At 35.3% G+C, this 13,996-nt stretch overlaps 1 protein-coding gene across 4 annotated transcripts in view; it reads left to right on the top strand.

The window, feature by feature from the left end:
• LOC131348237 (trichohyalin-like) overlaps nt 1–13,996 on the top strand; it is a 166,381-nt gene that overhangs the window by 32,943 nt on the left and 119,442 nt on the right. The gene's annotated exons all lie outside the window — the stretch shown is intronic.

Here is a 13,996-nt window from a genome sequence, read left to right as displayed (position 1 = left end):
TCCTACAATAAATGTGTTTTGTAAGAGTTATATGGTGATCATTAAAAGGGCAGGTTGATGAGGTTGACCAAGGCAGCTAACACTAACTCAAATTTATACTAATTTATTGAGTGTATGACTTTAGATAACACTAGCAGTAGCTTGGTAAGGTTAACCAGTCACTACTTTTTAAATGAACTGCACTGACAGAATGAGTGGAGAATAAGAGCACTTCTCCATTCAGATGTGTAACTTACTGCAGCTCTCAGAGTTCCAGGAAAATCCTGGAGAGCAGCAACTGTTTTTCCTCAAGAAATAGTTTGTGGAGTGTAAATGTTGCATGTTCACATTATTTATAATGATAATGATTTATTATAAAATTGTATCTGAACATCTTTGAAAGCACAGAGTGAAGATTGTTTATCAGCTGTTCTGACTGTAAATCATAAGTTTTTCTCATTGTATTTTATCTAACATTACATTTCTCTCTGTTGTTTTTCATGATCCCTCTCCCAGCGGTAAGTAAATAACTCGACTTCACACTAATGGTAAAGGCTGATATTTTATAAACTTATCACATATATTACATTTTAATCCAGGAATCAAACAGAAACATAAAAAACATTTTCAGATCATGTTTACATGAAGGAGTCTGATCAGTAAGTGAGATTCCACTTCCATCAGTCAGCTTCTTTCCCACAATGCACCTGTGTGTAACCTCACTGCAGTGCAATAATGTAGACAGAGACGTTTACCATGTCGAGTAAAAGACACAACAAACACACAGTATATAACACACACCACTGACAGACTCCATCACAATCTTACACAATAAACATAAATCACAGCTTTAACAGTTTTCAGTGCTTGTAGACAGAATAATTGTCATCAGTCTCTCTGTGTAACAATCACACCATATTCTGAAAAAGCATTGAAGAGTCGACTCGGCCTAGCGTTTAGTCTCTTTAAGCTAACAGTAGTAAGGCATGTTAATGCACACAGAATAAAGACAACCTGACTGAACTGAGAACAGAAGTCCTTCACTTCATTTCTAAAACTTCCTTCATAGGAGAGAGGGATTTGAGAGTGAAAGAGAGAAAAACATAACAAGATCACGCATCTTCCCAAATCTACTGCGACATATCACATGCTGTCGTAACCAATATATAGACGCAGCAGAAAACACATCATTCTGTAATCTGTTCAGTTTTTACATTGATAAATGTCTGTGTTTTTAATTAAAGGAAGTGGGAATCTGATATTCTGTATATTCCTTTATCTACTACAATAACACATAGATATATTACAGAATATTTCACTATATATTTAAAATACACAGGGAGAAATACACAAATACTGACATACTGTATATTGGTAAAGACATGCAGGGATCAGAAAATAGTATTTTCCTATAAATCACAAGATATTTCTCTTCCTTAAGGGTAACTAGCGGTATATTAGCACAATGCTACATGATACAGATTTACTGTGTGTGATGACTGATTGTTGTCTAGTTTTCCTCTTTTTTATTAAGACACACATCAGCTGTGTTTTAACCAGAGTAACAGTTACTTTCACATTTTCACATGGAACAATTCACATTTGTAATCATGCATAAAATCTTCACACTGTTTTATTTACTTTCACAGTGGACATGTGAGTATAAATCCCTTTTCTCTGCTAGTGATGTCTTGATGCTGCATGAATAATATATTTATTGTACAGATGAAATAGATTAGACTGTGCTGTGTGTTCAGAGTGCAATAGCACATAGATATATGAGCATCATGAGCATAGTGTAGTGAACACAACAGACTGTGATCTCTGGCAGAACATTCATCATGCTGTTGTCTAGTTTATCATTTAGTGTTGTACAGACACAGAAATCTGACCTACACACTGATACTGAGAGCTAAAAAGCTGAATGTTTTTGTTTGAATGTGATTTCATAGCAATAACTCTCTCTGAAAGTTCCTGAGACTGGCTAACATTACTGTAGTGCAGGGGTCTCCAACACGTCACTCTGAGTAACTCACCTAAAGTTTCATAGAATATGTACAAAACTGATCAAATCAGATTAACTCAATAAACCTGTTTAAATTTCATGCCAATCAAACTCACAGATGCCCCGCCCCTTTCTGGTGTTCTACTGAAATCTGAAATCATGCTCCTCCACACATCACACAGTTTAATACAGCTGTTCATCAATCCATTTCACACACAGCTAGCACCAAGACCGTACATGGAAGTGTTATATAAACTTAAATCTATAAGCACGTAGTTGAAGTAGTTTGGATAAAGGATAAAGAAAACACATGACAGATCCTTTTAACTTGGAAGCTGCTGGAGATTCGACAGCGTTAGGAATAAAGCTACGATGCTGCCAGAGTAAAAGCGCTGAATGAATCTATCCTGCTGCAGGAAGATGCAGGACGAGTGAGCTGGAGACATTTCTTATTAGTGCAGCTGGTGTTTCAGAGTAAAGTACTCTTTAATATTTCCCATTACACATGCATATGAATGTCATAAAAATATTATTATTTAATCACATGAAGTCCAAAACAATGTCAGGTCTCTGTTTACAAAATTAATATCACCTTCAATATCAAAGGTGTTTCATTTTTTACAAAAAGAGTGTTTTTCAGTCTTGCTGAGGCCATCAGGGTATGTGCCAGGAGACTTGTAATAACAGTTTACTGATAAATAACAGAATCCATGTGAATGAAGGAAATCTGACAATAATAAGTGATAAATCTAGTCAGCAAACCTGTTGTGTTAAATCAATAAACTCGACTCAACAATGAACAAACTCTTCACCACCTTCATTTTGTCAAAGTAACTCTCAGAGGAAAAAAGGTTGGAGACTCCTGATCTAGAGAAAGAAAGTGAGAGAAAGCAGAACTTAAACAGGGAGACTAATTACTAAACACAAAACAGGAGAACACACTGAACACCAGAAATGAAACCTACAACTGAAGAAGTCTTAGATTCAGACATGCTGGATTGTCCTCTGGTGCTCTGTCAGGGAAGTGTCCTAAATATCCGTGACACAGACAGATGAGACAAAGACTAAGCTGTAGCAGAGTGATGAAAAGAGGAAAGTGTGAAGTGAAAAGAAAACTGCTCATGATCCAAATCAAAGCAGCTCTTCTGTGAAACATGGAGACATGGACATTTATGGAAGACAGTAGAACTTGTCTTTATTTTTCCCTGATACAGATAGAAATGTGATTAAAATATGGTGATGCTCAGGATTTTCACTTCATATGGAGTGTTTTATTCAACAGCTGATCACAGATCTGTGTTACTGCACTGAGAAAAAACACCTCATGAAGTATTTCATTATTTATATATAAACTATTTATAATGATTCACTATCTGTTATGTTATATAAATATATAAAATTGTATCTGAACATCTTTGAAAGCACAGAGTGAAGATTGTTTATCAGCTGTTCTGACTGTAAATCATAAGTTTTTCTCATTGTATTTTATCTAACATTACATTTCTCTCTGTTGTTTTTCATGATCCCTCTCCCAGCGGTAAGTAAATAACTCGACTTCACACTAATGGTAAAGGCTGATATTTTATAAACTTATCAGATATATTACATTTTAATCCAGGAATCAAACAGAACCATAAAAAGCATTTTCAGATCATGTTTACATGAAGGAGTCTGATCAGTAAGTGAGATTCCACTTCCATCAGTCAGCTTCTTTCCCACAATGCACCTGTGTGTAACCTCACTGCAGTGCAATAATGTAGACAGAGACGTTTACCATGTCGAGTAACAGACACAACAAACACACAGTATATAACACACACCACTGACAGACTCCATCACAATCTTACACAATAAACATAAATCACAGCTTTAACAGTTTTCAGTGCTTGTAGACAGAATAATTGTCATCAGTCTCTCTGTGTAACAATCACACCATATTCTGAAAAAGCATTGAAGAGTCGACTCGGCCTAGCGTTTAGTCTCTTTAAGCTAACAGTAGTAAGGCGTGTTAATGCACACAGAATAAAGACAACCTGACTGAACTGAGAACAGAAGTCCTTCACTTCATTTACAATGGATATAAAAAGTCTACATGTCCCTGATAAAATGGCAGGTTTTTGTTGTGTAAAAGAATTAAATCAGGATAAATCACGTGTCACGTCTAGGACCCCGCCCTGTGCGGGGTTCGAACCCGGACTGCCGTGGTGTTGCGTGCAAGTGCCTGCACGCTGTGGAGATAGAGACCCATACGCAGGATTCAGAGAAGCGCTGCTTTTATTACATAAAGACGAGACAGAGGGCAACTACTGTAACTTAACACTAGACATGGCATGGTGTAAAACTAAACAAAAGACAAAACCTGAACATAACTAACCTAAACCTGCCATAACACCACAGCACAGTTAACAATCACAGACAAAGACATGAACACAAGGAACCCTATTTATAGGGAGAGACATTAGGGCTGATGGGATACAGGTGACGCACCAGGAATGAGAACAATGGGAAGGGCGTAACACAAAAGACACACAAAGAAGCAGGCTTCCAAGGTTCACCTGCCAGCGCCCTCTCTGGGCCTGGCAGGGAACTGTCCAGCTGTTCCTGACTTCATGTCAGAACATTTTCTACCTTTTATTGGGAAATTGTGATTCATATATTATAGTGATAAACAATAAGATTTGTTTTTGTGGAGAAAAAATAAAAATATACAATTACCTGGTTGTATTTTTGCACACACCCCTAAACTAATACTTAAAGCTAGAGCTGGGTGATATGTCCTATAAATTGAATCTCCGATTTTTTAAAACAAAATTCGATTTTCGATTTCAAAACGATTATTTTTCTTAAAGAAAAATTAATAAAACACTAGAGACTATATGATAGATTTTTTTTATTTGAGCAAAAACAATACCACATATGAACTGCAAACTTACTTTCACTAACAAGTTTTTTTTTTGTTATTTTAGAAAATCAATAATCAATACAACAACATAAAAACCTTTTTTTGGGATTAATAAAGTGCAAACTTTCACCAGTCTTTACAAGTTCTAATTATTCTAGCAAAATAAAGTAATATAACAGAATATGAGGGATTTGTAAAGTGCAAACTGCAGATTTAACTTAAATCACTTTTTATAAAATAAATAGTTGTCACCTGAAAAAAATCCCCGAAGAAAAAGAGTTTTGTAAAGCAGTTCAACACGCAACTAACACGCTAAATAAAATCAAACAGGAGCCAGACAGCATTTTACAACTGTGTATATGGGCACAATCAGGTAGAGTGGGCGAATCCCCAGGGAGAGGCACAGGATCATCAGTTTTGTGAGAGGCCTCGCCTCATCTGCAGTTTCATTCTAGTTGCCATAACATTATTCAGCTGTGTTCCCACATTATTTAGAAAACCGAATAGACAATTTAACATACATCAATGATAAACGGTGAAATAATTAAAAGAGATTAACAAGAGATTGAATGTGATTGGTTGATTCTGAACACTGCCACATTGTCAATTATGAAAGGGTGTGCAAACTTATGCCACCTATTTTATTGTACATTTTTATTTTTATTTTTCCCCCTAAAATAATTGTTATTGTTCCTACTTTTATAGGTAGTTTGCAGTTTTTCAATAAATGTGGAAAAGGATCGGACATGATTTATCTTGGGTTCAGTTTTTTTACTCAACAAAAACCTGCCATTTTATCAGGGGTGTGTAGACTTTTTATCCAGATATAAAAGATTACATGCTGTCATAACCAATATATAGATGAAGCAGCAGAAAAACACATCATTCTGTAATCTGTTCAGTTTTTACATTGATAAATGTCTGTGTTTTTAATTAAAGGAAGTGGGAATCTGATATTCTGTATATTCCTTTATAGATCATAGATCTATAGAGCATAGATCAGAAAATAGTATTTTCCAATAAATCACAAGATATTTCTCTTCCTTAAGGGTAACTAGCGGTATATTAGCACAATGCTACATGATACAGATTTACTGTGTGTGATGACTGATTGTTGTCTAGTTTTCCTCTTTTTTATTAAGACACACATCAGCTGTGTTTTAACCAGAGTAACAGTTACTTTCACATTTTCACATGGAACAATTCACATTTGTAATCATGCATAAAATCTTCACACTGTTTTATTTACTTTCACAGGATGATGAGGACGGTGAGTATAAATCCCTTTTCTCTGCTAGTGATGTCTTGATGCTGCATGAATAATATATTTATTGTACAGATGAAATAGATTAGACTGTGCTGTGTGTTCAGAGTGCAATAGCACATAGATATATGAGCATCATGAGCATAGTGTAGTGAACACAACAGACTGTGATCTCTGGCAGAACATTCATCATGCTGTTGTCTAGTTTATCATTTAGTGTTGTACAGACACAGAAATCTGACCTACACACTGATACTGAGAGCTAAAAAGCTGAATGTATAGCAGTGAGAAGCAAAGCAATACAATAAGCTAGGTAATACTGGGCTGCTAGTTTGTTCTGTAAACTGTGTGATGTGTGTAAATGAGTGCAGTCAGAATGAGTTACACCGCCACATCGGTGATCAGACTGCTGCAGAATCAGTGACAGTGTGAGCTAACCAACTTATGCTAGGAACAAAGATTAGCTCTTGTTGAAAGTGAGAGGTTTTGTTCTTTTACCTTGTGCTCAGACACTGTGACAGTCACATTAATGAGCAAAGAAACTCCAATATTTTATCCACAGTGAAAATCCACCATGTATAATAGGGATCCTCCATTTTTTCCAGCCGATACCGACTACTGTTTTTTGTTATCGTGATCAGCCGATACCGATCCCGAACTTCATGCTTTATATAACTATGTAACCTATTTTAGTTTATGAACTTAACCTATTTTTTAAGTAGTGCCACATATGTTGATTGTATTGTTTATATTATTTACAGTAATTAGTGAGATTGCGTAAGCAATCGCACTCGTTATCGTCACTATTTATTATTATTATTCCGGTTCCTGGGCGCGCTACTAGTCCTAAACGGTAATAACTAAAAATATGGTTCCAGTGCTAAAATGTTCATCATGTGTTTCTTAAGTGTGCTATTACTTTTCATGCTGATAAGTATTGTAGTTTATTTTATATTAATTTTAAATGCATTTGTTACGGACTTCACTTCCTGGTTTCCGCACGGGCATTTAAGGAGATCGCGCACAGTTCGGTTTTTCTCGGAGATTTTTTCTCGGTTTTTGTCGTAAACAAGCATGTAAAACATTACCAGTCCTAACGGTAATCGCTAGAAACATGGTTCCAACGCTAAAATGCTGCTTAAGTGTGCTATTACTTTTCATGCTGATAAGTATTATAGTTTATTTTAGATGGATTGTTAAATGTGTTTTTCACGAACTTCGGAGCGCTACTGTGTGTGTGTGTGTGTGTGTGTGTGTGTGTGTGTGTGTGTGTGTGTGTGTGTGACGTCTGCAGTTTAGCGTATTTGTTAGAGTGCCCACTTCCCATGCTATAAGAATTTAACTCGCAAACAACCGTCGCTTGCTTCTGGCACTTTGGTAGAGCGCCCGCCTCCCATACAGGAGACCCGCTCGGGGTTGTATTTATGTATTATTTCAGAATTTCTTGCAATAGATTAAGCAACATATTCACAATCACACTCACATTTTCTTCTGGAAATGCAACATTCTAGTTATATATATTATTGTTCTAACAGAGAATCAAATAAATAAGCTAAATATAAATAAAGTAGTTTTTTGCTACTCAAAAAGTGTAATTATAACCGTTGTCCAGTATATGACAGTGATAAATAATGATAATAAAATAAATAAAAAAAATAAAAAAACAAGATCGGCCAAGTTTAATGACTACCAATTGAGTTATTGAATGTGATTATTGGCTGATGCTGATCTGTTACCAGTCGTTTAGGGCATCACTAATGTATGACGGTTAAACATAAACATCAGTGACAGACTGTAGAGATCTGAGACACAGAACAAAAATCCACCAGCATGACCTCAGAGTCGTTATTCAATAGACATATTAACACACAGACACACAATTATAGCTGAACATTTTTGAAAGCACAGAGTGAAGATTGTTTATCAGCTGTTCTGACTGTAAATCATAAGTTTTTCTCATTGTATTTTATCTAACATTACATTTCTCTCTGTTGTTTTTCATGATCCCTCTCCCAGGGGTAAGTAAATAACTCGACTTCACACTAATGGTAAAGGCTGATATTTTATAAACTTATCACATATATTACATTTTAATCCAGGAATCAAACAGAAACATAAAAAGCATTTTCAGATCATGTTTACGTGAAGGAGTCTGATCAGTAAGTGAGATTCCACTTCCATCAGTCAGCTTCTTTCCCACAATGCACCTGTGTGTAACCTCACTGCAGTGCAATAATGTAGACAGAGACGTTTACCATGTCGAGTAACAGACACAACAAACACACAGTATATAACACACACCACTGACAGACTCCATCACAAGGGTGGGTAATTAATTTCCCTTAGGGGTCACATGAGGAACTGGGACTGTTGTTGAGGGCTGAACCAATAGACTGAACTCAATGTTGCTCAATATAATTTTTTTATGTAAAAAAAAAATAGTGTTATAAATAGCAGTAAATGTTATGGTTGTGATTAGCAGCTACTGGTTAGACTACATGTTACAATAAGGCTATGAAAATATGGAGTAGGTCAAATATAGAAATAAAAAAATTGTACAAAATTCATAATAAGACTTAATTAAAAAGTAGACAATTACATCTCTGTTTCATTTTATTTTTAATGTAACACTTTTTAACTTACTAAAATGTGTATGTTGTATGTTAAAGGTCAACAATTAATTTAAAGGGAAAAAAGTACTTGTGATATTTTTCAGTTCTTGAGCTTGAACAAGTGAACTGTAGTCTGGTGGAATGATGTGGATATGAGAATATAAAATGTATAAATGTCAAAATTCCACTTTCTGTTCAGGATTCATTTCAGTCACTTTATCCGGCATCCGCGTCAAAAGTCCAACATTTTCCCCTCAGATTTGAACAATCATCCGTTGTAACACCTGCCCCTTCGTCCCATTTCAGGCCCTCATGCATTTACCTGCATGAACACATCCCTCCCTGCTGCTGTCCCTTTCACTGACCGCACTGCTGCCGCTCTGCATCAGTCAGGTTCTTGTGTTTCTCTGAGTGTTTAGTCACGTAGTGGAGATTCAAACTGTAATCCTTCAACACAGTGATCTGTATTTCACAAACAAAGCACACTGCTTTACATCTGACTTCAGTGAATAAATACTCAGGAGTCCTTGGCTTGTTACGTGAGCTGACACTTTTGAGGGTGAACAGCTAACTCAGTATCTCCAACACATTACTGTGAAGGTGTGCAGACACACACACACACACACACACACACGCACACACATTAAAAAAAAACATTCACCTTTAAAATAAAATCAATGAAGTTGTATTGTGTTCAGGATGTACACTTATTTACATCTGATTTCTAATTGCAACCACAGTGACTTTTTCAAAGTGTTTGCACATTAAACCCAATAGTACAAGCAGTAAGAGCTTGACAATTGCTTTACAGAACAGTTTCAATTTTGGAAATATCTCTATTAGAACTTGAGATATGAGTTCAGAAATGTCATCAATATTTCAGAACATTTTCTGATATAAAAGGCTTATAAGGAACCGGCGTGTTGCAGAACCATTTTCAGCGATTTTTATAGATTTTCTTTAAAAAAACTTATTGTTGGAGATAAAACATGAAATCTGGAAGTCTTATGTATTTCTCACTTTCATTCCATTTCTGCTATTATTCTTTATGTATGACTGCATGCAGTTAAGATATACCTATATAACTGATGCTGAATGAAATACACAATTTGTTTTTAATTTATTTTCTGTGATATTTTGATATTTTTGTAATGTGCATAGCAATAAAATAACAAACAACAAGAGTTAAGCACACATCCAACACTATTAAAGTTGCATTGTTTTAACATGTAAATATCTCATCACCTTTACATTACAGAACATCTTCACCTTACTAACCTTAGATCTTTACTGTTACCTTCAGAACAATAAACAGAACTACTCTTTAGACTCTTAATCTATAATAATACAAAGATATAATATTTAAAGTTGAAACAATGGTTTCATTCGTAATAAAGTGGTCAAAAGTGTCAAAGTGTACTGGGTCACGTACATAGACTCACAGCAGCTGCTAATTTTTACATTTTTTAGTGTTATTTTTTAGACATAATGCAATACATTTAACAATATAGGTGATTAAGGTTTGTTAATAAACGTTGTTATTTTGTGAATGATACCAATATTCACCTCATATTCTTTGCCCTCCACTAAGAGTATGGAAATTTTAACGTGACTCGATTATCGCTGAAAAACAAACATGGCAGAATCTCCAATGTCACTTGATGCGAAGGAAAATGCGTGAAATTGAACTTTGAACTTGCGTGTGATCAACATTTCTCCATTAAAATCCACAGAATTTCATCTTTTTAAAAAGGAAAGTTTGCAGTTTTTAATGATATATGTCACTTATTTAAACTCTGAATGGTTTTTGATATATTTGAAGTCAACGTTGAATAATTATACTGAAAGTTTATTTTTGGCGTAGGAAGAAGCGACAAACAGCATTCGAAGCTTATTCTTTTCTCTGATTGCTCTGAATAATTTAGATTTGCATAAATCAACAAACAGTTTGCACATTTTGAATGGAAACTACGCAACCCTTCAAAACCACGTCTGTGAACAAGCCGGTTACTTCATCTGTAAAAAAGCAGAGCTCAGCACATTTATCAAATCATATTTTTGGCTGTGAATAATTTATTGAATCACGACCCTCACCATTTGAAAGATAATTCTATTAGCTTTTTAAACATGTATGTTTGAGAACATTTTATTTTATGTACTTTCTGAAAGAAGCAATTCATTTACACAACCTATGGGAATTCTGGCCTATTCCAATAGCCTTATCAGTTGATCTGTGATTGATTTCACGTGGGCCGGACAGAGACAACCAAAGGGCCAGATATGACCCAGGGCAGTAAAATGCCCAGCTCTGCTTCTTCAGAATCTTACACAATAAACATAAATCACAGCTTTAACAGTTTTCAGTGCTTGTAGACAGAATAATTGTCATCAGTCTCTCTGTGTAACAATCACACCATATTCTGAAAAAGCACTGAAGAGTCGACTCGGCCTAGCGTTTAGTCTCTTTAAGCTAACAGTAGTAAGGCGTGTTAATGCACACAGAATAAAGACAACCTGACTGAACTGAGAACAGAAGTCCTTCACTTCATTTCTGAAACTTCCTTCATAGGAGAGAGGGATTTGTGAGTGAAAAAGAGAAAAACATAACGAGATCACGCATCTTCCCAAATCTACTGCGACATATCACATGCTGTCGTAACCAATATATAGATGAAGCAGCAGAAAACACATCATTCTGTAATCTGTTCAGTTTTTACATTGATAAATGTCTGTGTTTTTAATTAAAGGAAGTGGGAATCTGATATTCTGTATATTCCTTTATCTACTACAATAACACATAGATATATTACAGAATATTTCACTATATATTTAAAATACACAGGGGGAAATACACAAATACTGACATACTGTATATTGGTAAAGACATGCAGGGATCAGAAAATAGTATTTTCCAATAAATCACAAGATATTTCTCTTCCTTAAGGGTAACTAGCGGTATATTAGCACAATGCTACATGATACAGATTTACTGTGTGTGATGACTGATTGTTGTCTAGTTTTCCTCTTTTTTATTAAGACACACATCAGCTGTGTTTTAACCAGAGTAACAGTTACTTTCACATTTTCACATGGAACAATTCACATTTGTAATCATGCATAAAATCTTCACACTGTTTTATTTACTTTCACAGGATGATGAGGACGGTGAGTATAAATCCCTTTTCTCTGCTAGTGATGTCTTGATGCTGCATGAATAATATATTTATTGTACAGATGAAATAGATTAGACTGTGCTGTGTGTTCAGAGTGCAATAGCACATAGATATATGAGCATCATGAGCATAGTGTAGTGAACACAACAGACTGTGATCTCTGGCAGAACATTCATCATGCTGTTGTCTAGTTTATCATTTAGTGTTGTACAGACACAGAAATCTGACCTACACACTGATACTGAGAGCTAAAAAGCTGAATGTTTTTGTTTGAATGTGATTTCATAGCAATAACTCTCTCTGAAAGTTCCTGAGACTGGCTAACATTACTGTAGTGCAGGGGTCTCCAACACGTCACTCTGAGTAACTCACCTAAAGTTTCATAGAATATGTACAAAACTGATCAAATCAGATTAACTCAATAAACCTGTTTAAATTTCATGCCAATCAAACTCACAGATGCCCCGCCCCTTTCTGGTGTTCTACTGAAATCTGACTCCTGGACAAATCATGCTCCTCCACACATCACACAGTTTAATACAGCTGTTCATCAATCCATTTCACACACAGCTAGCACCAAGACCGTACATGGAAGTGTTATATAAACTTAAATCTATAAGCACGTAGTTGAAGTAGTTTGGATAAAGGATAAAGAAAACACATGACAGATCCTTTTAACTTGGAAGCTGCTGGAGATTCGACAGCGTTAGGAATAAAGCTACGATGCTGCCAGAGTAAAAGCGCTGAATGAATCTATCCTGCTGCAGGAAGATGCAGGACGAGTGAGCTGGAGACATTTCTTATTAGTGCAGCTGGTGTTTCAGAGTAAAGTACTCTTTAATATTTCTCATTACACATGCATATGAATGTCATAAAAATATTATTATTTAATCACATGAAGTCCAAAACAATGTCAGGTCTCTGTTTACAAAATTAATATCACCTTCAATATCAAAGGTGTTTCATTTTTTACAAAAAGAGTGTTTTTCAGTCTTGCTGAGGCCATCAGGGTATGTGCCAGGAGACTTGTAATAACAGTTTACTGATAAATAACAGAATCCATGTGAATGAAGGAAATCTGACAATAATAAGTGATAAATCTAGTCAGTAAACCTGTTGTGTTAAATCAATAAACTCGACTCAACAATGAACATGCTGCTTATGTGAATTTAAAATGATTTATTGTAAAATATGACTGTTCAATATTGACATTTTTTAAAGGTTCACACAAAAATAGCTTAGTGTTTATGGCAATAATCTATGTAAATAAATGTTACTAATAATATAACACGAGGAACTCTTCACCACCTTCATTTTGTCAAAGTAACTCTCAGAGGAAAAAAGGTTGGAGACTCCTGATCTAGAGAAAGAAAGTGAGAGAAAGCAGAACTTAAACAGGGAGACTAATTACTAAACACAAAACAGGAGAACACACTGAACACCGGAAATGAGACCTACAACTGAAGAAGACTTAGATTCAGACATGCTGGATTGTCCTCTGGTGCTCTGTCAGGGAAGTGTCCTAAATATCCGTGACACAGACAGATGAGACAAAGACTAAGCTGTAGCAGAGTGATGAAAAGAGGAAAGTGTGAAGTGAAAAGAAAACTGCTCATGATCCAAATCAAAGCAGCTCTTCTGTGAAACATGGAGACATGGACATTTATGGAAGACAGTAGAACTTGTCTTTATTTTTCCCTGATACAGATAGAAATGTGATTAAAATATGGTGATGCTCAGGATTTTCACTTCATATGGAGTGTTTTATTCAACAGCTGATCACAGATCTGTGTTACTGCACTGAGAAAAAACACCTCATGATGTATTTCATTATTTATATATAAACTCTTTATAATGATTCACTATCTGTTATATTTTACTTTATAAAATGTATAAAATTGTATCTGAACATTTTTGAAAGCACAGAGTGAAGATTGTTTATCAGCTGTTCTGACTGTAAATCATAAGTTTTTCTCATTGTATTTTATCTAACATTACATTTCTCTCTGTTGTTTTTCATGATCCCTCTCCCAGGGGTAAGTAAATAACTCGACTTCACAC

This window comes from Hemibagrus wyckioides, linkage group LG28, assembly GCF_019097595.1.
Source record: "Hemibagrus wyckioides isolate EC202008001 linkage group LG28, SWU_Hwy_1.0, whole genome shotgun sequence".
NCBI lineage: Eukaryota > Metazoa > Chordata > Actinopteri > Siluriformes > Bagridae > Hemibagrus > Hemibagrus wyckioides.
Note: the sequence above shows the minus strand (reverse complement) of the source record. Positions and strands in the feature narration are given on the sequence as shown.